Source organism: Schistocerca nitens, chromosome 9 (assembly GCF_023898315.1).
Source record: "Schistocerca nitens isolate TAMUIC-IGC-003100 chromosome 9, iqSchNite1.1, whole genome shotgun sequence".
In the NCBI taxonomy this organism is placed as follows: domain Eukaryota; kingdom Metazoa; phylum Arthropoda; class Insecta; order Orthoptera; family Acrididae; genus Schistocerca; species Schistocerca nitens.
Window position 1 is genome coordinate 506809572 of NC_064622.1, and position 25157 is coordinate 506834728.

A 25157-nucleotide genomic window follows, 5' to 3' on the forward strand; every position below is an offset into this window, starting at 1 on the left:
CAAACGAATGGTTACTATTTACGATAAACTGGATGATTTATTCAAGAGAAAGAGCTTAACAAATTGAGCAACTTAACAACGCGTTGACACACTTCAGGCTCTTACGCAAACATTTATTCACGTCGTCAATGACTGAATGCATTCAGGGACATTGTGCCAATTTATGTCCAATTAGACAGTGAAATTCTCGAGTTAGTTGGAGGACCCTGCCCATAAAGCTCCAAACGTTCTCAACCGGGGAGAGATTCGGCGATCTTGCAGGCCGAGGTGGGGTATGGCAAGTAGTAGAAATTCTCGCCGTGTGCGGGTGGGAGTTATCGTCGTGAAATGTAAGCCCTGGATGACTTGCCACGAAGGGCAATAAAACGGGATGTAGAATATCGTTGACCTACTACTCTGCTGTCACAATGGTGAGAAAAGAAATGGCACGCCAGACCAGCTCTCTGGGATTTTGGGCTGCCGGGGACGTCGCCAGACACTGACTGGAATAAACTGTCTACAGTGATGAGTCCAGCTTCCAACTGAGCCTTAATGATCAGCGAAGACGTGTCTGGACACGCCCTAGACAGTGTTGAAACACCAAACTGTCTTCGGCCATACAGCTTGATAAGAAGGATGGTCTGCCTTGCCAGCTTATTTCATAGTAGGATCCGCTTGGTTGTCACCCCAGCAGTCGTACATCACAGCGGTATGTGGACGATATTCTATGCCCCGTTTTGTTGCCTTTCACGACAAGCCGTCCTGGGCTTACATCCCAGCAGAGGTAAGGCCCACCTGCACACGGGTAGAGTTTCTCCTGCTTTGTCTTGATGCTTGCCAATCCAAACTTGGCCAGCAAGGTCGCCGAACCTCTCCCCAAAGGAGAACGTTTCAAGCGGTATGGGGTGGGCCCTCAAACTGTCTGGGGATGTTGATGATCTAACTCCATCCAACGACTCTTTCAAACATTCCCAATCCGAATACCTGATTGCAAAAGGGCCAGAGGTGGAACAATGCGTTATAGACGAGCTCAATTTTTGAATCTCTCTCTCCTGAATAAAACATCCAACATTTCTGGAATTGCATCATTTGTTCGTCCATACAAGTACATCACATCTTACACATTTCCGTCGCATTCGGATGATTCCTTCGTAGAGCGTCAGTATTTTTTAGTGTATTTGGAAAAAAACGTACAAAACTCAGTACAAATACACTGACGGGAAAAAAGTCGCAACACCAAAGAATAATTAATGTACAGTAATGAAACTTGTGGAATACATCTGTCTAGGTCACATCTGTAAGTGATTAACATTGCAAGATCATAGGTTAATGCAAGCGCGAGATAAGCCATTGCGAGATAACCCAGAATATTGAATGCAAGCATGTAAACATGCACGCATTGTGCTGTACAGGCACCGGATGACAGTTTGTGGGATGGAGTTAGATGCCTGTTGCGCTTGATCAGTCAGTACATGGACGGTTAATGCTGATTGCGGATGATGGAGTTGTCGTCCAATGATGTCCCATAAGTGCTCGATTGGAGACAAGCCTGGTGATCGAGTAGGTCAAGGCACCACGTCGACACCCTGTGGATCATGTTGGGTTACAGAAGCGTTATGCGGGCGAGCGTTATCCTATTGGAAAACACACTTGGAATACTGTTCGTGAATGGCACACACCAGGTCGCATCACCAGACTAACATGTCAATTTGCAGTGTGTGGGATAACCACGAGAGTGCTCCTGGTATCATACGAAATTGGACCCCGGACCTTAACTCCAAGTGTAGGTCAAGAGTACCTAGCACTCAGACAGACTGGTTCAAAATGGTTCAAATGGCTCTGAGCACTATGGGACTTAACTACTGTGGTCAGTCCCCTAGAACTTAGAACTACTTAAACCTAACTAACCTAAGGACAGGACACACATCCATTCCCGAGGCAGGATTCGAACCTGCGACCTGAGCGGTCGCGCGGCTCCAGACTGTAGCGCCTAGAACCGCTCGGCCACTCTGGCCGGCGCAGACAGACTGGTTGGAGGCCCTGAACTGACCTCTTCCATGTGGTTTTGACTTTTGACAGGCTCGATGCTTTCCTTGAAGTAACTGATTTGTAACAGTTCATTGTGTCACTGTGAAGCCAACTGCTGCACGGACTCCTTCCTCTGTTCCAATACGATGCGCCAGAGCCATACACCGAACACTGTGGTTTTCCCTGTCGGTGGTGACACGCGGCTGTCCGGAGCCCAAGTCTTCTTGCGACAGAACATTCTGGTGACCACCGCTGCCAGCAATCATATACAGTGGCTACATTCCTGCCAAGTCTTTCTGGAGTATCGCAGAAGGAACATCCGGCTTCTCGAAGCCCTATTACACGAATTCCTTCAAACCTAGTGAGGTGCTGATACTGGCGTTTTTTCACGTTAAAAGCATTCTCGACTAACATCAACTCAACATATCCAATCTCAAAGGTAACGTCCGCTCGCGACCGTTACCGCGTGCATTTAAGGCAAACCTGAGTTCAATCCTTTTCATATCCTCTTTTAGATGTAGCAACACGCCTACCAGCTTTCGTTTATATCGCACAATTTCTTCTTGGTGTTATGATTTTTTGCCGTCGGTATATAAAGAGTCTGATAGAAAAGTTCAACAGGAAACAAAATTCTTCTTTTTATCACAGAATTTGAAGTTACACTACTGGCCATTAAAATTGCTACACCACGAAGATGACGTGATAAAGACGCGAAATTTAACCGACAGGAAGAGGATGCTGTGATATGGAAATGATTAGCTTTTCAGAGCATTCACACAACGTTGGCGCCGGTGGCGACACCTAAACCGTGCTGACATGAGGAAAGTTTTCAACCAATTTCTCATACACAAACAGCAGTTGACCGGCGTTGCCTGGTGAAACGTTGTTGTGATGCCTCGTGTAAGGAGGAGAAATGCGTACCATCACGTTTCCGACTTTGATAAAGGTCGGATTGTATAGCCTATTGCGATTGCTGTTTATCGTATCGCGACATTGCTGCTCGCCTTGGTTGAGATCCAATGACTGTTAGCAGAATATGAAATCGGTGGGTTCAGGAGGGTAATACGGAACGCCGTGCTGGATCACAACGGCTTCGTATCACTAGCAGTCGAGATGACAGGCATCTTATCAGCATGGCTGTAACGGATCGTGCAGCCACGTCTCGATGCCTGAGTCAACAGATGGGGACGTTTGCAAGACAACAACTATCTGCACGAACAGTTCGACGACGTTTGCAGCAGCATGGACTATCAGCTCGGAGACCGTGGCTGCGGTTACCCTTGATGCTGCATCACAGACAGGAGCGCCTGCGATGGTGTACTCTACGACGAACCTGGGTGCACGAATGGCAAAATGTCATTTTTTCGGATGAATCTAGGTTCTGTTTACAGCATCATGATGGTCGCATCCGTGTTTGGCGACATTGCGGTGAACGCACATTGGAAGCGTGTATTCGTCATCGCCTTACTGGCTTATCACCCGGCGTGATGGCATGGGGTGCTCTTGATGAACTGTGGTATCGTGTTGAAGCTGCATGGGCAGCTGTACCTGTACACGCCATCCAAGCTCTGTTTGACTCAATGCCCAGGTGTATCAAGGCCGTTATTACAGCCAGAGGTGGTTGTTCTGGGTACTGATTTCTCAGGATCTATGCACCCAAATTGCGTGAAAATGTAATCACATGTCACTTCTAGAATAATATATTTGTCCAATGAATACCCGTTTATCATCTGCATTTCTTCTTGGTGTAGCTATTATAATGGTTAGTAGTGTATTTTAGACACATCTAATAATAAAACGCTTAAGGCAAAAAAACTTCATGAATAGAACAAGAAGCAAATCTGTCTGCTGCTGGACAACTGAATCGTCAGCAGGACTACAGTAGAAATACGCAATGGGAAACTAATGGATATGGGTAGCGACAGTGGCATAAGGAGCAGAAGGGGGAATGCATCACAACTGTTCAGAAAGCCAAAACACAGTCGTAAGACATTCCTTCACTAAACAAGACGAAGTGAATATTTCATAATTCGAGACAGGAACAGCTGCCAAAATGTGTAACTTAGAAGCAGATATCCCCGGAGTAGAGAAGCAGCTTAAATCACTTAATAAAAGGAAGTCTTCTGGTCCAGGCTGTATACCTATTAAATTCCTTTCAGAGTATGCTGATGCAATAGCTCCGTACATAACAGTCACATACAAGCGCTCGCTCGACGAAAGGTCCCTATCCAAAGACTGGAAAGTTGCACAGGTCGCAGCAAATTCAAGAAAGGCAATAGGAGTAATCTACTAAATTACAGGCCCATATCATTAACGTCGATACGCAGAACGGTTTTGGAACATATACTTGTGTTCAAACATTATGAATTACTTCGAAGAGAACGATCTATTGACACATAGACAACAAGGTTTTTTGAAAACATCGTTCATGTGAAACGCAACCAGCTCTTTACTCACACGAAGTGTTGACTGTTAACGACGAAGCATTTCAAATTGATTCTGTCAGAAGGCTTCTAACACCGTACCTCACAAGCGGCTTGTAATCAAATTGCGTGCTTATGGAATTTGGACTCAGTTATGCGACTGGATTCGTGACTTCCTGTCAGAGTGGTGACAATTCGTAGTAATTCACAAAAAGTCATCGAGTAAAACAGAAGTGATTTCTGACGTACCCCAAGGTACCTATGTTGTTCCTTATCTTTATAAACGATTTAGGAGACAATCTAAGCACCCGTCACAGATTGTTTGCAGATGATGCTGTCGTTTATCCCTAGTAAAATCATCAGAAGATCAAAACCAACTGCAAGACGATTTAGATAAGATATGTGCAATTGACCCTAAAAATGAAAAGTTCGAGGTCATCCAAATGAGTGCTAAAAGGAATCCGTTAAACTTCAGTTACACGCTAAATCAATCACATCTAAAGGCCGTAAATTCAACTAAATACCTAGTAATTACAATTACGAACAACTTAAAATGGAAAGAACACCGAAAATGTTGTGGGGAAGGCGTTTCATTGGCAGAACGCTTAGAAAATGTAACAGATCTACTAAAGAGACTGCCTACAATACGCTTGTCCGTCCTCTTTCGTAATACTGCTGCGCGGTATGGGATCCTTATCAGATAGGATTAACGGATTATATCGATAAAGTTCAAAGAAGGGTAGCACGTTTGTACACTCCTGGAAATTGAAATAAGAACACCGTCAATTCATTGTCCCAGGAAGGGGAAACTTTATTGACACATTCCTGGGGTCAGATACATCACATGATCACACTGACAGAACCACAGGCACATAGACACAGGCAACAGAGCATGCACAATGTCGGCACTAGTACAGTGTATACCCACCTTTCGCAGCAATGCAGGCTGCTATTCTCCCATGGAGACGATCGTAGAGATGCTGGATGTAGTCCTGTGGAACGGCTTGCCATGCCATTTCCACCTGGCGCCTCAGTTGGACCAGCGTTCGTGCTGGACGTGCAGACCGCGTGAGACGACGCTTCATCCAGTCCCAAACATGCTCAATGGGGGACAGATCCGGAGATCTTGCTGGCCAGGGTAGTTGACTTACACCTTCTAGAGCACGTTGGATGGTACGGGATACATGCGGACGTGCATTGTCCTGTTGGAACAGCAAGTTCCCTTGCCGGTCTAGGATTGGTAGAACGATGGGTTCGATGACGGTTTGGATGTACCGTGCACTATTCAGTGTCCCCTCGACGATCACCAGTGGTGTACGGCCAGTGTAGGAGATCGCTCCCCACACCATGATGCCGGGTGTTGGCCCTGTGTGCCTCGGTCGTATGCAGTCCTGATTGTGGCGCTCACCTGCACGGCGCCAAACACGCATACGACCATCATTGGCACCAAGGCAGAAGCGACTCTCATCGCTGAAGACGACACGTCTCCATTCGTCCCTCCATTCACGCCTGTCGCGACACCACTGGAGGCGGGCTGCACGATGTTGGGGCGTGAGCGGAAAACGGCCTAACGGTGTGCGGGACCGTGGCCCAGCTTCATGGAGACGGTTGCGAATGGTCCTCGCCGATACCCCAGGAGCAACAGTGTCCCTAATTTGCTGGGAAGTGGCGGTGCGGTCCCCTACGGCACTGCGTAGGATCCTACGGTCTTGGCGTGCATCCGTGCGTCGCTGCGGTCCGGTCCCAGGTCGACGGGCACGTGCACCTTCCGCCGACCACTGGCGACAACATCGATGTACTGTGGATGTTGTGTCTAGACCATACAGCCCAGACACAATGCTGTAGCCGATAGGGCACGCAAGGCTAACGCAGACGGGCGTGAAGTCTGGAACATGAGACTTATAAATGCACTAAAGAAAAATACGTAGCTTTTTTAATACTTAACTTTATTCTCTTGTTGGAATACATCTCTCCTGCATACTCGTAGGCTATTGGCACTGATACAAATGGCGCCTTGCTAGGTGGTCGCCATTTAACTTAGCAGAGGGCTATTCTACTGTCTATCTCTCGGCAAATGAGAGCAAGGCTTAGCACGTCCAATCGCTAGCTATGTTGTCCGTACAACTGGGGGCGAGGTCTCCTCAGTCTCTCGAGACCTGCCTTGTGGTGGCGCTAGGTTTGCGATCCCACAGTGGCGACACGCGGGTCCGACATGTACTACAGGACCGCGGCCGATTTAAGTTACCACCTAGCAAGTGTGGTGTCTAGCGGTGACACCACAAATTCCAATGGACGCCAAGCGTATGAAAGCAAATCTTAAAAGACAGATGTAAACAACTGGTTAAGGACCAACACAAAAAATTTTGATAGCATTCGCCCTATGTTGTAATTATCAGCTCTGCCATGATGTCACATAATTTTGAAATCATGGAATGTTATTCTTTAAATGTCGAAAACAGTGAATATCACACGGTTGAAAAATGTAGGTACATGTCGGTGTTATCACTTCTACTGTGCAATTCGGTTGACCATCATCATCTACGAAAGTTCTATCTAGCGCGTCACGTATCACGGTGAAAATTACTGTCAGTGCATTTTATACATTTACCTGATTATTGATCACCTCCCCCCCCCCCTTCCGCGGTTTTATTTCAAAATAAGAAAGGACAGGTATGCCCATTATCATAATATTGTCACATATACCGAAAAATTCAGAATGACAAAAAAGCCATGACCAATAATCTGAACACAGACCAGCTGTTAGGTAATCTAGTGTTTTTCCGCCCGACCGCCGACTTCGCTCTCCTAGACACTCTGAATGACGGGTACCCAACCTACAGCATCAAAACACAAAAACGCTACTACCTCAATTGCTAATAACGTTGGATTTGATATTACATTAATAAAAACATTTGTTTTTAGACGATCTTCCGGTGACAGCATTGAAAACACAATTTTACTTCGTGAACTTTGACCTTGTTTTTTGCACAAACTAGTTTTTTTTCAAAAACTAGAGAGTGTCTAGCAAAATCCAAAACACGTGTCTCATTCCTTCAGTATAGGACGTCCTTGCAAAACCTGATCAAATTCTGTGACCCCCTTATCAGATCCACCCCTTGTGACTCAAAAAGTTCGTAGCAAATAGGAAATCAAAGACGTCATTTTCACGAGATGGTCCTCTGGCTCCTCAATGTAATTGTAGGATAAGGCTTTTAGAACAAGTTCACGCTATTCCCTACCACACGCGACAATCACTTATCCCAGGCTACAGCTGACCACTGAAATTTCCCACCAATACTATAACAAGGCGAGGAAATTTACGGTAAACGTTCCCCAAATTTCCTCTTAAATATTCCGCTACTACTGCTCCTGAAATAGGGAGTGTATAAAAGGGCCAGACTATCATAATGGCCCCACCTTAATATTACTCCACCTTAATATTATCTCCATTCAAATTATTTCCCATTCGGGATCTGTAGTAATCTTCGTAAACATTATCGTATTTTTTCCAATTATAAACACAACCACCATGCCATATAATTCCCGCCACGTCTGCTCTTAACATTTTCGTCCAATGCGGCGATTACGCCTTTCCCTTCCTCTGCTTACATGCCAGTATTTCATCCTGTTAATGCGAATACACACACACAAGGCCGATTCAAGAACTTTGTTGCACATGTCAGCCTAGTACAAGGCTGCAAACATTTTTTTTTTTTTTAAATCGGCGGACTGAGCAGGATCTACTTGAACTGGGGTACTACCCGGCTACGCGACTACCTTCATCGCGTTTCGGCAGATAAAGAAGAACGACGGTGAGATGGAAGAAACAGACACCTTCCAAACCGGCGTGTGTAAGTAACGGACTGTTCGCCGCTTACGACACGAGTCCTCGAAGGCTATCGACAGCCAATGTCAACAGTGAGTCAAGACACTGACTGTAACTTATGGAAGTAAATAACTAATTCTGGATCTTCTTTCACTGCACCTACCGGCGACAACAGGTCACCACCATCCTTCCGAGGATAACTGGCAAGCAATGAACTCGGAGAGTGCCTCCTGATAACAGAACCATCACTACATCCGCCCTCCCAACATTCGCCTCATGCAATATTTTCCACAAGCGACTTATCATTTGTCGCTACGCCTTGGAAGAGTTAAGCAGAAGTACACTCTGAGACAAAAGGAAAAACATAGGGAAAAAAAATCACGAAGGTATTATCAGAATGAGACAGAAATCGGTAGATGTGATATACAAACGAATGGTTACTATTTACGATAAACTGGATGATTTATTCAAGAGAAAGAGCTTAACAAATTGAGCAACTTAACAACGCGTTGACACACTTCAGGCTCTTACGCAAACATTTATTCACGTCGTCAATGACTGAATGCATTCAGGGACATTGTGCCAATTTATGTCCAATTAGACAGTGAAATTCTCGAGTTAGTTGGAGGACCCTGCCCATAAAGCTCCAAACGTTCTCAACTGGGGAGAGATTCGGCGATCTTGCAGGCCGAGGTGGGGTATGGCAAGTAGTAGAAATTCTCGCCGTGTGCGGGTGGGAGTTATCGTCGTGAAATGTAAGCCCTGGATGACTTGCCACGAAGGGCAATAAAACGGGATGTAGAATATCGTTGACCTACTACTCTGCTGTCACAATGGTGAGAAAAGAAATGGCACGCCAGACCAGCTCTCTGGGATTTTGGGCTGCCGGGGACGTCGCCAGACACTGACTGGAATAAACTGTCTACAGTGATGAGTCCAGCTTCCAACAGAGCCTTAATGATCAGCGAAGACGTGTCTGGACACGCCCTAGACAGTGTTGAAACACCAAACTGTCTTCGGCCATACAGCTTGATAAGAAGGATGGTCTGCCTTGCCAGCTTATTTCATAGCAGGATCCGCTTGGTTGTCACCCCAGCAGTCGTACATCACAGCGGTATGTGGACGATATTCTATGCCCCGCTTTGTTGCCTTTCACGACAAAGCCGTCCTGGGCTTACATCCCAGCAGAGGTAAGGCCCACCTGCACACGGGTAGAGTTTCTCCTGCTTTGTCTTGATGCTTGCCAATCCAAACTTGGCCAGCAAGGTCGCCGAACCTCTCCCCAAAGGAGAACGTTTCAAGCGGTATGGGCAGGGCCCTCAAACTGTCTCGGGATGTTGATGATCTAACTCCATCCAACGACTCTTTCAAACATTCCCAATCCGAATACCTGATTGCAAAAGGGCCAGAGGTGGAACAATGCGTTATAGACGAGCTCAATTTTTGAATCTCTCTCTCCTGAATAAAACATCCAACATTTCTGGAATTGCATCATTTGTTCGTCCATACAAGTACATCACATCTTACACATTTCCGTCGCATTCGGATGATTCCTTCGTAGAGCGTCAGTATTTTTTAGTGTATTTGGAAAAAAACGTACAAAACTCAGTACAAATACACTGACGGGAAAAAAGTCGCAACACCAAAGAATAATTAATGTACAGTAATGAAACTTGTGGAATACATCTGTCTAGGTCACATCTGTAAGTGATTAACATTGCAAGATCATAGGTTAATGCAAGCGCGAGATAAGCCATTGCGAGATAACCCAGAATATTGAATGCAAGCATGTAAACATGCACGCATTGTGCTGTACAGGCACCGGATGACAGTTTGTGGGATGGAGTTAGATGCCTGTTGCGCTTGATCAGTCAGTACATGGACGGTTAATGCTGATTGCGGATGATGGAGTTGTCGTCCAATGATGTCCCATAAGTGCTCGATTGGAGACAAGCCTGGTGATCGAGTAGGTCAAGGCACCACGTCGACACCCTGTGGATCATGTTGGGTTACAGAAGCGTTATGCGGGCGAGCGTTATCCTATTGGAAAACACACTTGGAATACTGTTCGTGAATGGCACACACCAGGTCGCATCACCAGACTAACATGTCAATTTGCAGTGTGTGGGATAACCACGAGAGTGCTCCTGGTATCATACGAAATTGGACCCCGGACCTTAACTCCAAGTGTAGGTCAAGAGTACCTAGCACTCAGACAGACTGGTTCAAAATGGTTCAAATGGCTCTGAGCACTATGGGACTTAACTACTGTGGTCAGTCCCCTAGAACTTAGAACTACTTAAACCTAACTAACCTAAGGACAGGACACACATCCATTCCCGAGGCAGGATTCGAACCTGCGACCTGAGCGGTCGCGCGGCTCCAGACTGTAGCGCCTAGAACCGCTCGGCCACTCTGGCCGGCGCAGACAGACTGGTTGGAGGCCCTGAACTGACCTCTTCCATGTGGTTTTGACTTTTGACAGGCTCGATGCTTTCCTTGAAGTAACTGATTTGTAACAGTTCATTGTGTCACTGTGAAGCCAACTGCTGCACGGACTCCTTCCTCTGTTCCAATACGATGCGCCAGAGCCATACACCGAACACTGTGGTTTTCCCTGTCGGTGGTGACACGCGGCTGTCCGGAGCCCAAGTCTTCTTGCGACAGAACATTCTGGTGACCACCGCTGCCAGCAATCATATACAGTGGCTACATTCCTGCCAAGTCTTTCTGGAGTATCGCAGAAGGAACATCCGGCTTCTCGAAGCCCTATTACACGAATTCCTTCAAACCTAGTGAGGTGCTGATACTGGCGTTTTTTCACGTTAAAAGCATTCTCGACTAACATCAACTCAACATATCCAATCTCAAAGGTAACGTCCGCTCGCGACCGTTACCGCGTGCATTTAAGGCAAACCTGAGTTCAATCCTTTTCATATCCTCTTTTAGATGTAGCAACACGCCTACCAGCTTTCGTTTATATCGCACAATTTCTTCTTGGTGTTATGATTTTTTGCCGTCGGTATATAAAGAGTCTGATAGAAAAGTTCAACAGGAAACAAAATTCTTCTTTTTATCACAGAATTTGAAGTTACACTACTGGCCATTAAAATTGCTACACCACGAAGATGACGTGATAAAGACGCGAAATTTAACCGACAGGAAGAGGATGCTGTGATATGGAAATGATTAGCTTTTCAGAGCATTCACACAACGTTGGCGCCGGTGGCGACACCTAAACCGTGCTGACATGAGGAAAGTTTTCAACCAATTTCTCATACACAAACAGCAGTTGACCGGCGTTGCCTGGTGAAACGTTGTTGTGATGCCTCGTGTAAGGAGGAGAAATGCGTACCATCACGTTTCCGACTTTGATAAAGGTCGGATTGTATAGCCTATTGCGATTGCTGTTTATCGTATCGCGACATTGCTGCTCGCCTTGGTTGAGATCCAATGACTGTTAGCAGAATATGAAATCGGTGGGTTCAGGAGGGTAATACGGAACGCCGTGCTGGATCACAACGGCTTCGTATCACTAGCAGTCGAGATGACAGGCATCTTATCAGCATGGCTGTAACGGATCGTGCAGCCACGTCTCGATGCCTGAGTCAACAGATGGGGACGTTTGCAAGACAACAACTATCTGCACGAACAGTTCGACGACGTTTGCAGCAGCATGGACTATCAGCTCGGAGACCGTGGCTGCGGTTACCCTTGATGCTGCATCACAGACAGGAGCGCCTGCGATGGTGTACTCTACGACGAACCTGGGTGCACGAATGGCAAAATGTCATTTTTTCGGATGAATCTAGGTTCTGTTTACAGCATCATGATGGTCGCATCCGTGTTTGGCGACATTGCGGTGAACGCACATTGGAAGCGTGTATTCGTCATCGCCTTACTGGCTTATCACCCGGCGTGATGGCATGGGGTGCTCTTGATGAACTGTGGTATCGTGTTGAAGCTGCATGGGCAGCTGTACCTGTACACGCCATCCAAGCTCTGTTTGACTCAATGCCCAGGTGTATCAAGGCCGTTATTACAGCCAGAGGTGGTTGTTCTGGGTACTGATTTCTCAGGATCTATGCACCCAAATTGCGTGAAAATGTAATCACATGTCACTTCTAGAATAATATATTTGTCCAATGAATACCCGTTTATCATCTGCATTTCTTCTTGGTGTAGCTATTATAATGGTTAGTAGTGTATTTTAGACACATCTAATAATAAAACGCTTAAGGCAAAAAAACTTCATGAATAGAACAAGAAGCAAATCTGTCTGCTGCTGGACAACTGAATCGTCAGCAGGACTACAGTAGAAATACGCAATGGGAAACTAATGGATATGGGTAGCGACAGTGGCATAAGGAGCAGAAGGGGGAATGCATCACAACTGTTCAGAAAGCCAAAACACAGTCGTAAGACATTCCTTCACTAAACAAGACGAAGTGAATATTTCATAATTCGAGACAGGAACAGCTGCCAAAATGTGTAACTTAGAAGCAGATATCCCCGGAGTAGAGAAGCAGCTTAAATCACTTAATAAAAGGAAGTCTTCTGGTCCAGGCTGTATACCTATTAAATTCCTTTCAGAGTATGCTGATGCAATAGCTCCGTACATAACAGTCACATACAAGCGCTCGCTCGACGAAAGGTCCCTATCCAAAGACTGGAAAGTTGCACAGGTCGCAGCAAATTCAAGAAAGGCAATAGGAGTAATCTACTAAATTACAGGCCCATATCATTAACGTCGATACGCAGAACGGTTTTGGAACATATACTTGTGTTCAAACATTATGAATTACTTCGAAGAGAACGATCTATTGACACATAGACAACAAGGTTTTTTGAAAACATCGTTCATGTGAAACGCAACCAGCTCTTTACTCACACGAAGTGTTGACTGTTAACGACGAAGCATTTCAAATTGATTCTGTCAGAAGGCTTCTAACACCGTACCTCACAAGCGGCTTGTAATCAAATTGCGTGCTTATGGAATTTGGACTCAGTTATGCGACTGGATTCGTGACTTCCTGTCAGAGTGGTGACAATTCGTAGTAATTCACAAAAAGTCATCGAGTAAAACAGAAGTGATTTCTGACGTACCCCAAGGTACCTATGTTGTTCCTTATCTTTATAAACGATTTAGGAGACAATCTAAGCACCCGTCACAGATTGTTTGCAGATGATGCTGTCGTTTATCCCTAGTAAAATCATCAGAAGATCAAAACCAACTGCAAGACGATTTAGATAAGATATGTGCAATTGACCCTAAAAATGAAAAGTTCGAGGTCATCCACATGAGTGCTAAAAGGAATCCGTTAAACTTCAGTTACACGCTAAATCAATCACATCTAAAGGCCGTAAATTCAACTAAATACCTAGTAATTACAATTACGAACAACTTAAAATGGAAAGAACACCGAAAATGTTGTGGGGAAGGCGTTTCATTGGCAGAACGCTTAGAAAATGTAACAGATCTACTAAAGAGACTGCCTACAATACGCTTGTCCGTCCTCTTTCGTAATACTGCTGCGCGGTATGGGATCCTTATCAGATAGGATTAACGGATTATATCGATAAAGTTCAAAGAAGGGTAGCACGTTTGTACACTCCTGGAAATTGAAATAAGAACACCGTCAATTCATTGTCCCAGGAAGGGGAAACTTTATTGACACATTCCTGGGGTCAGATACATCACATGATCACACTGACAGAACCACAGGCACATAGACACAGGCAACAGAGCATGCACAATGTCGGCACTAGTACAGTGTATACCCACCTTTCGCAGCAATGCAGGCTGCTATTCTCCCATGGAGACGATCGTAGAGATGCTGGATGTAGTCCTGTGGAACGGCTTGCCATGCCATTTCCACCTGGCGCCTCAGTTGGACCAGCGTTCGTGCTGGACGTGCAGACCGCGTGAGACGACGCTTCATCCAGTCCCAAACATGCTCAATGGGGGACAGATCCGGAGATCTTGCTGGCCAGGGTAGTTGACTTACACCTTCTAGAGCACGTTGGATGGTACGGGATACATGCGGACGTGCATTGTCCTGTTGGAACAGCAAGTTCCCTTGCCGGTCTAGGATTGGTAGAACGATGGGTTCGATGACGGTTTGGATGTACCGTGCACTATTCAGTGTCCCCTCGACGATCACCAGTGGTGTACGGCCAGTGTAGGAGATCGCTCCCCACACCATGATGCCGGGTGTTGGCCCTGTGTGCCTCGGTCGTATGCAGTCCTGATTGTGGCGCTCACCTGCACGGCGCCAAACACGCATACGACCATCATTGGCACCAAGGCAGAAGCGACTCTCATCGCTGAAGACGACACGTCTCCATTCGTCCCTCCATTCACGCCTGTCGCGACACCACTGGAGGCGGGCTGCACGATGTTGGGGCGTGAGCGGAAGACGGCCTAACGGTGTGCGGGACCGTAGCCCAGCTTCATGGAGACGGTTGCGAATGGTCCTCGCCGATACCTCAGGAGCAAGTGTCCCTAATTTGCTGGGAAGTGGCGGTGCGGTCCCCTACGGCACTGCGTAGGATCCTACGGTCTTGGCGTGCATCCGTGCGTCGCTGCGGTCCGGTCCCAGGTCGACGGGCACGTGCACCTTCCGCCGACCACTGGCGACAACATCGATGTACTGTGGAGACCTCACGCCCCACGTGTTGAGCAATTCGGCGGTACGTCCACCCGGCCTCCCGCATGCCCACTATACGCCCTCGCTCAAAGTCCGTCAACTGCACATACGGTTCACGTCCACGCTGTCGCGGCATGCTACCAGTGTTAAAGACTGCGATGGAGCTCCGTATGCCACGGCAAACTGGCTGACACTGACGGCGGCGGTGCACAAATGCTGCGCAGCTAGCGCCATTCGACGGCCAACACCGCGGTTCCTGGTGTGTCCGCTGTGCCGTGCGTGTGATCATTGCTTGTACAGCCCTCTCGCAGTGTCCGGAGCAAGTATGGTGGGTCTGACACACCGGTGTCAATGTGTTCTTTTTTCCATTTCCAGGAGTGTATTATCGTGAAATAGGGGAGAGAGTGTCACGGACATGATACAGCATTTGGTGTGTGAATTCATGATTAACTAATCTTCAAATTCCAAGAAAACTATCAGCATGGCTTTGACATTTGACTTGACGAGTTCTTTTGTCTTGGAGACAAGACTGATGCTTGGTCTCAATATCACAGCCGTAGAGCCCCGTCTCATTACCAGTTATGACTCTCTTAAGGAATATCTCGTTTTAATTTGCGCGGTCCAAATACTCTTGACAGATTGCGCGGTAAAGGTCTTTCTGGTTTTGACTCACGAGTCGTGGGAACAACTCGGCGGCAACACGATGCCTTGCAAGATGGTGTGTCAGGATCTCATGGGGTAATCCAACTGAAATGTTGCATTCTTCTGCAATCTCTCGGACAGTCAGTCTTCGATTGGCACGTACAATATCGTTGACGTCCTTGACATGAGCGTCGTCGGTAAACGTGGAAGGGCGTCGTAAACGAGGGATTTGGCGTGTCTCTGTAAAGGTTTTCTTGAGTTTCACGCAAAATTTAATCCAGACACGTTGCTCTTCTAACTCTGCCACATCGAAATTCGCAAACTGTGCGACACAACGTTCTACTCAATACAGTACTGAACAATAGCTAACAGACATACAACAATGAAACTTCCGGCAGTTGCACATTAAACATGTGCGGCTGCCTCACGAAAGAACGTATATGCTGTTGCCTCAAAGATAAGACACTTCTGCTAGAGAGAGAGCGACAGAGGAAGTGCCACTGATAAGAGCTTGCGCGCAGAGCGCTGCGAAATCGAGTTATTTCCTGCCCTCGCCCGTAAGAATAATGTAGTGTCGGCAGACTTGCCAACACTACGCACACTAATTGAAAGAGGCGGCCAAGATGCACGCGCTAACTCACGAAGGATGGAGTGAGGTCTGAAACAGGAGACTTAATGAATGCTATAAAGAAAAGTACGTAGCTCCTTTGGTACTTATCTTTTAATCCATCCTTTGTATACATCGTTCTTGATGAGACATCTGGAGATTGTGGCGATACAAGTGAGACTCTTTAGATACAAGCTATATAAGGCTAATGGCGCCTTGCTAGGTCGTAGACATGGATTTAGCTGAAGGCTATTCTAACTGTCTCTCGGCAAATGAGAGCAAAGGCTTCGTCCGTATAGTCGCTAGCAACGTCGTCGTACAACTGGGGCGAGTTCTCGTACGTCTCTCGAGACCTGCCGTGTGGTGGCGCTCGGTCTACGATCACACAGTGGCGACACGCGGGTCCGACATGTACTAATGGACCGCGGCCGATTTAAGCTACCACCTAGCAAGTGTGGTGTCTGGCAGTGACACCACAAATAACATAGCGGGAAGTTTTGATTTTCGCCCGGCGGGGCTGTAGTAAAATTGTATATAGGGTTTCTTAAAACACTCATCGAAGTCTCCAAAAACACAAAATGAGATAAGAGCACAGTTAGATAGATAAGAAAGAGAGGATCAAATATATACCTATAACAATATAGTTTAGATAAGAAATAACAAAGTTATAAGCAAAATATATAACTAAAGGCCCTACTTGATTTTGGAGCGGCGGGGCTCGTAAAATCTAGCAGCCCCGCGCCGCAGGGCGCCCCCTCTTTAACCACAGTTAGGTTATATGGAACATAAGTTAGTATACTAACAACTATATATATACATATCGGAGATATATATCACAGATAATGTCAAGTGCTGCTGCAATGTATATAAAGAAGCAGAGGGGGTGTTAAACATGTTCTTTAAAAAAAGTAACACATTGATCTTGCCAAAAGCCGAGAAGCGATTCTTCAGGGGCACTCTGGGATGCACTCTAGCCTAATCATATTTCGCTCCAACACATCACTGTCGCGAAATTACGAACGTTCTGGAATTTCTTGAACAGACCACGAATTGTGATGGAGGAAGATGCATAAATAAATATTTAGACATCTACAACTCAGAACGGTGCACGGTGTGTGGCGGAGAGCACCTCCGTCGAGTCAGCCTCGCTGCCGCACATTCTCCTCCCTCCCCTCCCCCCCTTATTCGGCCTACTACTGGCACTCTGCCCTCCTCCCCTCCCCCTACCCCCCCCCCTCCCACCATTGCCCGCATTGCTTGAGCAGTACGAGGAGGTCCCGACCTGTGGCGACGTGCAGCAGTTAGTTATTTCCTAACAGCGGAGGCCTGCATCCTGCCGCCAAACCGCTGTCCCGTGTGCGGCAGCTTTCAACGAGATGCTAGCAACGTTTGATCTCGCTGGCAAATCAGACGCTAGTGCCCACGGTGGGGATTCCATTTCCTCTCTTGCACAGTTCTGGGCCGAGCAATCCACCCACGCAATACAACACATAAATACGTCTCATAAATTTAAAGCATCTGGAAGTTTTACAATCACACAAGGTACAATGCCAGGTTAACGATTCAATGAGAGGTATGGATATCCATATGGAAGGTATTGAAGCCTCGCATGAGACACTGCAATGACAAACATTTATGTAATGACAATTTATGCTGAAGCCATTTCATTTAAAAATTGGTAGGTAAGTAACAAATAGCCTTGTGAAAACTCTACATTCGCATCGCAGGTACTTACAGATGAGAAATCCATACATATTATAAACGTTGATGTATGTATGTATGTATGAAATGTTGTTCATGCAAGACGGAACTCAACCCCATCAAAGTGGTGACAATTATTGAACTATATGAGATAAAAACGTAAATTAGTTAAAAATTAGGGCGTGCACTCACCTTATTTAACTTGTAAATGTCACTACAGATATTCGGATTTAGTTTATAACATGTTCGATATGTGTGCCATCATTGGCGATGATGTGGCGCTGACGAATAGCGAAATTCTGCATGACCCGCTGAAGTGTCAGAACATTGATGCTGTCGATGACCTCCTGAATGACTGGTTTCAGCTGATTAATGGTTTTGGGGTTATTGCTGTACGCCTTTTCCTTAATATAACACCACAAAAAGGAGTCACATGTGTTCAGATCTGGAGAATATCGCGGCCAATCGAGGCCCATGCCAATGACCTCTGGGTACCCCACAGCCAAAATACGGTCCCTAAAGTGCTCCTCCAGGACATCAAACACTCTCCTGCTTTGTTGGGGTTGAGTTCCGTCTTGCATGAACAACAGTTTGTCGGAATCAGGGTCACTTTGGATAATGGGGATGAAATCATCTTCCAAAACCTTCACGTACCATTTGGTAGTCATTGTGCCATCAAGGAATATCGCACCGATTATTTCGTGACTGGACATTACACGCCACACAGTTAGCTGTTGAGGGTGAAGAGACTTCTCGATCGCGACATGCGGATTCAGTCGCTCAAATGGTTACTTTTGCTCATTGACAAACCCATCCAAATGAAAGTGAACTTAGTCGTTAAACCAAACCATACAGCTCACACTAATTCCCATCATGCCCCGCGGCCAACCGTGAAGTTTGAATGTCGTAACGCAAACTGTTCAGAAGTTATGAGGATTTTCTTTCATATAGTTCAATAATTGTCACCCTATATGTACCACATCTCTTTCTTACCCAATGGATTAATTTCTGCCAAACCTGATGGCCTACACATATCACAAACTGTCTGAAAAGAACCACTGTGGGGTAAGAACCACCTCTCTCCCATCCGCGCGGGGTAGCCGAAAGGTCTCGAGCGCATTGTCACGGTCCACGCAGCTCCTGCCGTCGGAGGTTCGAGTTCTCCCTCGGGCATGGGTGTGTGTGTCGTCCTTAGCGTAAGTTAAAGTTAGATTAAGTAGTCTTTAAGCTTAGGGAATGATGACCTCAGCAGTTTGGTCCCATAAGATCTTACCACAAATTTCCAAAACCTCTCTCAAAGGGGTGGGGTTGGGTGAAGGAGTATCTTAGCTCGCGAAGAGCAAGTAGCCAGAATATATTCATCCACTGAGAATGGGAGCATTTAGTGATTTTCAGCAGTCTTTACACTCAATTGCAAACCCTTACGAGACCTTTCCTCGCTGACAACCCGTACAAAATGATGGAAGGAAAAAGGTTCATCGCTTAATACATTTTCTCTATTAATGGTGTAAAATGGCAACATCAGAAATGGCGTTGTAATTTCTTACTTCTTCATTGCTAAATATTTCCAATATGTTTCGTATACAGGATCCACGTATACCGCTGGATCTACCAACAGAATTGTATCACTGTACGTTGTAGTTTAGGAGATATGAGGTCAATAAACATTGGCCTGCGTGAAAACGAAACTTCAGGGCGAAATTCGCTAGTGTACAGATGAAATATGTGTGCAAACGCGAGTGAAATATATTAAATATATATGTGACATGTATGTATATATGAAACATATATATGGAATATAAGAGAGAGAGAGAGAGGAGATGTTCAGAAAGACCGGTAGGAGAAGGACAGAGAGAGGAGATGGGCAGGAAGAGGGGTAGGAAGACATGGACAGGGAGAGGGAGATGAACTAATAGAAGTCTGGAATAAATTCTACCAGGGCAACTCGGGTACACAGCTAATGGTTTTATATTTGCTCGAAAACTACCAGATACGACTTTAATTCGCGCCAGAATGTAATTCAACATGTTTTAAAAATGAATACGAGTTACTGTGAATTGATAGCGCCAAGAAAACCACAGTCAGTTACCAGCTGATGTGGAGTAGTAGAAGGAAACATATGTTGATACAAGTTACACGATTATTTAGAAATTAAATGTGCGTAATTACCTGACACAAACCACCAGCAGAGGTCGGTATTTTACGATGTAAATGACTGAACCAGATTACAGACCGCCAGCAATTTACACTGACTGCCTGCACACACGATACAACGCACTGGTCCGCTCCCCACTTTCTCAGCCTTCACAGGGAAAACGTGCGACGTTCCTGTGTCGGCTACAGTTGCCAATCGACTTTGCTGTGTATGGCTGCTGATGTTACGGCTGTCTAAGTGTAAACATGTTTGTTATAGAGACATGCCTTGTGTAATATTTTGTTTGATAAAAGGCTATCTTCACGGAAGTTTATGCAGTCAAGGCGTACACCGAACTACGTTAACTATTTCATCAGGAGTATCTTTACTCCCAGTTTGTTTTCTAAACATGAAATAAAATTTGTTGCGGAACAGCGCTGTTACGAGGTAAACCCTTCCTTTCACTTATATTCCGGCATTTAGTAGCAGGTCGAATTACTTCCACGACAATGGTGGCAATAAAAAAATATGCTATACATTCATGTCTTTTCATATTACATAAAGAATGAGAAAACACGTTGTTCCTTTTCAAACTGAACACAGTGAATATTTAAAATAGTAAAATACCTCTTTTGTTTGCCTGTGTAAACTGTTGTAACATAATTACTACCAGTAACAGTTACTGGATGTTATATGAATAAAGTCTATACATACCACAGGGCAACACAGGATACACACACAGATAAATATGCCACTGGATGCGTAGTATACTGTCTATGAAGTTTCGTCCATATCTAGTCTACATGATCCTGCTTTGAGCTTTAAAATAATTTAGATATGTCACAGACACTCCTTAACCAACATTGCACAACCTAAGATTTACCAATAGTAAAGCAGCCAGCGACTGCTTTAGCTAAGTCTACGGATTACGTTCCGTGGACTATTTAAACACCAAGTATCATAATAGCTGTGAATGGAAATATAATTGCATCAGTGACAAGTAGCGATGCGATGAAACTATTACTACCAACCAGTTTTCTCAAAAGCGCATGAGATATTATTACTGCCTTTGACAACGTCATGGTCATACGCGCTGTGATAAGAAGAAGGCCAGTGGCGAATGACTCGGGAAACTAGGGTTCTTTAGTCCGGGCTCGTAACGTTTATGTTGCACGCCCTTCATACTTTGAATAGGTAGAATGTAAGTTGTTCGTTTCGCAACGAAACTCTGTCAAGTGTCTTGCCTGCCATCGTCCAGCTACACGACCATATTATTCAGCTGATTTGCGGGAAAGAATTCATCAGTGCAATTCGCATTCTCGTAACAAACTGAGGTGGCAGTTCTGGAGAATCGTAAAAGTTGTCTGCGCCTCTCCTGCGGTGAAAATCGCCACCTCACTCGCGACAGGACGAACTTCATGGCTGCATGGCTCACACGGCACCAGAAACATCGCCTCCCTTAATTTTCGCGAGTGTGGTTTCTATGACGAGTAAACAGCCACGGCGTAAGTAGGCCAGGTCGGAGGGCGGCCCACACGAAGCAGAAATCGAGCGCCTACCTATGCAGTTACTCACAACACCAGACGCTGGAGACGGGTTGACATCACTCGCTAGCAGTCTGGCTCTGAGGCATGTTAATAAATTCACGTCTTACGAATCTGGAATGTGTAGAGAAACAGCCGCGCCGGCTCAGCGCTCCTACCTGTTGTGTATGTTTATTTACACCCGCTGCTGGTTCGAGATGAGACACGCCACTAGCTGCTTGCCACGCCTCGCGAATGATGTTCCGCAAAGTCTTACCGTCACGTGACTCCCCCCCCCCCCCACACCAAGTGCTGGAGGAGAAGGCTACTCCGCCTTCACCAGTAAAGACCCGACTGACTAATCGTTTCTTGCAACACGCTGGAGCATACTCTCCACTGTGACGTTGCTGGCGGACCACGAGCTCAGCTCCTCTCGAAGAATGAGCTCGCTTCACTGGGCATGGGGCTCGCACAGTTTTCGCATGTAACCCCAACATGTTTCAGCGCTACTATTCCATCACCATTAGGATTTATTTAAAACTGTAAATTGTAAAGATAAGTAGTCTACGAAAACTAGGCGTAAGGACAGATTTTATTTCTGTCAGTACTTTAATTTTACATTATACAGTTATGCAGGAGCATCTGCGCAGATAATCATCTGCTGCCAAAACATGTTAATACGAATTTCGTTGATGGGTTAACATGTAATAAATTGAAAACGCATTAGGGATAATTTACAAACTTATACGGGAATCACTGGAAGACAGGCATCGTAGTTGTCGAGTAACCCTCTCGTCTAACTCCAGAGGCCTGGTGCTGAAGAGAGACAGTGATAGCAAAAAAATGGTTCAAATGGCTCTGAGCACTATGGGACTTAACATCTATGGTCATCAGTCCCCTAGAACTTAGAACTACTTAAACCTAACTAACCTAAGGACATCACACAACACCCAGCCATCACGAGGCAGAGAAAATCCCTGACCCCGCCGGGAATCGAACCCGGGAACCCGGGCGTGGGAAGCGAGAACGCTACCGCACGACCACGAGATGCGGGCAGTGATAGCAAGACAAGCTGGTGGGAAGCAATTAGAAGTAATTCATTTGAAGTGGTCATTTAGGACATCGAAACGTTCCGGTCGACTGCTTATTGTGCTGCTATCCCAGCTTCCCTAAGCGCCTCCGCTTGTCCGACACCTGCCCTGTGATACGGCAAGTACCGTAGTTTGCAGCCACGCCAACGCAGTGCAGCGTGGGTCCAGTGTTTTGGTTTGCTGCTTCTGGACTGGCGAGTCCCTGGTTCGATTCTCGCTTCGCTCGGCGGCTGCGTGTGTGTGTTGGCCTCATCGTTTCATCTCATCTTCAGCGACGCCCAAGTCGCCGAAGTGATGCCAGATAGCAGCCACCCCAACAACCCCAGATGGGGGCTCGTGGCCGAACGTTTCATTTCAGTCTGGCTGACCGGCCATTGTGAGGCGCCAGTTCTTGCAGTAACCGTTATTTTTTTAGAAAAAAACGGCGGCGTAAGTAGGCCAGGTCGGAGGGCGGCCCACACGAAGCAGAAATCGAGCGCCTACCTATGCAGTTACTCACAACACCAGACGCTGGAGACGGGTTGACATCACTCGCTAGCAGTCTGGCTCTGAGGTGCAAAATTTGCTAAGACGGCAGAGAGTTAGTTGAAAGTCGGATGTGGACTTGTAAAGACGGACATATGGGACGGTCTCTGATAAATGAAAGTTACCTGTGCTGCGATTGGTGGATGGAGAACAGATCGAGTAATCGTCATATCTGTTATGATACCAAAGTGCTTGTGCCAAGGCCATCCGGTGAGACCGAGCGGTTCTAGGCGCTACAGTCTAGAATCGCGCGACCGCTACGGTCGCAGGTTCGAATCCTGCCTCGGGCATGGATGTGTGTGATGTCCTTTGTCCTCGTTTAAGTAGTTCTAAGTTCTAGGGGACTCATGACCTCAGCAGTTAAGTGCCATAGTGCAGAGGGATCTGCATTAAAATTTATCTGAAACTAAAAACTAACGATTTTCTACAGAATTTTTTGAAATATAATGGTGGAAAATACAATGACGTTATTTAAAAACTTTACCTCCGCAACCTTCAGTTACTTTAGGTAAAATAGCACATTTAATTTCAGCAGCTAGAGTAACTTTAACAACGTGCACAACCACAAAAAAAAGCTAGCTGAGCCGACGTGAAAGTAGATTCGTTTACTCCTGCGCTAAATATTTCTTTTGATAAAAGCTATAAAGACGATGGCAAAATTTAGAATGAAATACTGAAGTGCATATTAAATTTTTTTCAAAGCTTGCATAATGTTCTCTGCACATGTAAGTCACCATCTGACTGTAGCGTCGTTCACTAAATCGTCGCCGGCCGGAGTGGCCGAGCGGTTCTAGGCGCTACAGTCTGGAACCGCGCGACCGCTACGGTCGCAGGTTCGAATCCTGCGTTGAGCAGGTTCCATAGCAGAAATATAATGTGTGCAAAATTTGCTAAGACGGCAGAGAGTTAGTTGAAAGTCGGATGTGGACTTGTAAAGACGGACATATGGGACGTGTTGTTTTCTTAGTAGATGTCGGAGTGTGTGCTGTGGACAAACGCATTGTAGTACAGAGGCAGTCTGAGCACACAGAGACCGGTGAAACGAAGAAGTAGCCAGCAACATTGCTGCAGTAAAGCCGGCCAGTGTGGCCTAGCGGTTCTAGGCGCTTCAGCCTGGAGCGGCGTGACTGCTACTGTCGCAGGTTCGAATCCTGCCTCGGGCATGGATGTGTTTGATGTCCTTAGGTTAGTTAGGTTTAAGTAGTTCTAAGTTCTAGGGGACTGATGACCTCAGATGTTAAGTCCCATAGTGCTCAGAGCCATTTTTTGTTTACCGATATTGTGACTGAGAGAATGGACAGTGATGGCCTGATTAACTATTATCAAATTATTTAATGAGAGAGCCAAAGCACACGCTATTCAAAAGTGATAGTTCAAACAAAATGACGCCACTTGAGTGTCCATTGTACATGAAAAACATATACATCCATTTGCACCACTTTACATCATACTGTATATTAATGAAACTGAACTTGATAAACATGATAACACACTGAGGTGATGGCATCGCGTAGATAAGGTCTAAAATGGAAGTTCATTGGCGGAGCCGTCATTTGTACCCATCTGAAATGTTTCCGTCGTTATTACCGCTGCTTGACAGGAACTAACAGACTGAACGCGGAATTGTAGTTGGAGGTAGATGCACGGATGGGACATTCCATTTCGGAAATCGTTAGGGAATTCAGTATCCGAGATCCACAGTATCAAGAGTGAGCCGAAAATACCAAATTTCAAGTATTAACGCAGACGCCGACGGCCTTAAATTAACGACCGAGTGCAGTGATATTTGCGTAAAGTGCTAACAGACCAGCAACGCTGCGTGAAACAACCACGGACGTCAACGTGAGACGTACAACGAACGTACACATTAGGACAGTGCGGTAGTGGGCTGTGGCAGCAGACGACCGACGCGAATGCCTCTGCTAACAGAGCGACATCGCCTGCACCGCGTCTCCTGGGATCGTGCCCATAGCGGTTGGGCCCTAGACGGCTGGAAAACCGAGGCCTGTTCAGATGGGTCCCGATTTC

The 25157-nt window shown here is 46.1% G+C and overlaps 1 protein-coding gene across 1 annotated transcript in view; it reads right to left on the bottom strand.

Moving 5' to 3' along the window:
• Positions 1–20784, bottom strand: part of LOC126203263 (ankyrin-1-like) — a 111259-nt gene extending 90475 nt beyond the window's left edge. Inside the window, exon 1 of the mRNA XM_049937518.1 lies at positions 20705–20784. The gene's annotated coding sequence lies outside the window, so the exon portion shown is untranslated. The remainder of the gene's footprint in view (positions 1–20704) is intronic.
• Between the last annotated feature and the right edge of the window lie 4373 nt (positions 20785–25157).